At 45.4% G+C, this 542-nt stretch overlaps 1 non-coding gene across 1 annotated transcript; it reads left to right on the top strand.

The window, feature by feature from the left end:
- Positions 1 to 232: 232 nt before the first annotated feature.
- TRNAY-GUA (transfer RNA tyrosine (anticodon GUA)) lies at positions 233 to 326 on the top strand. Its single transcript has 2 exons — positions 233 to 269; positions 291 to 326. It is a non-coding gene; the product is annotated as a tRNA-Tyr (tRNA).
- Positions 327 to 542: the final 216 nt, after the last annotated feature.

Here is a 542-nt window from a genome sequence, read left to right as displayed (position 1 = left end):
CATTGTGCCATGATGAAGTGGCGTGACAATAGAAGGTGTGACAATAAAAAGGCGATAACAATGCAGAAAAATGAAACAAAGCGCGATCAGTCTTCTCACATTCCGCGGCGAGCACAAATGGTGCTCGCTGCATAATGTGGACGAGACACGCCCTCGCCTCGATCATAACTGGGTCACAATGCGTGCGTAAACTGCCTTTGAAGAAAAGCTGGTGGGGGCGACGCGTTTAGTTCCGTCGATAGCTCAGTTGGTAGAGCGGTGGACTGTAGAGGTTTTCGCCCAAAGCGGACATCCATAGGTCGCTGGTTCGAATCCGGCTCGACGGAATCTTTTTTTTACTTTAAAATCTTTCAGCTCGGAGCTTTTAAATTTACCGCTTAGCGTAAGGACTTTTATTCGGTGTGTCTTTGTTTCGTTCATAATACCTTATAGTTCAGTTAGGCTATGCAAAGCAAAAGGATCGTTGCTTTGCACTGTAGCTTAAATTTAACGAAACATGTTGACATGAAGCGTGCATGTTCAATGGAGGCCAAAATGCTGTA

Source organism: Rhipicephalus microplus, chromosome 8 (genome assembly GCF_043290135.1).
Source record: "Rhipicephalus microplus isolate Deutch F79 chromosome 8, USDA_Rmic, whole genome shotgun sequence".
Classification (NCBI taxonomy): Eukaryota; Metazoa; Arthropoda; class Arachnida; order Ixodida; family Ixodidae; genus Rhipicephalus; species Rhipicephalus microplus.
Note: the sequence above shows the minus strand (reverse complement) of the source record. Positions and strands in the feature narration are given on the sequence as shown.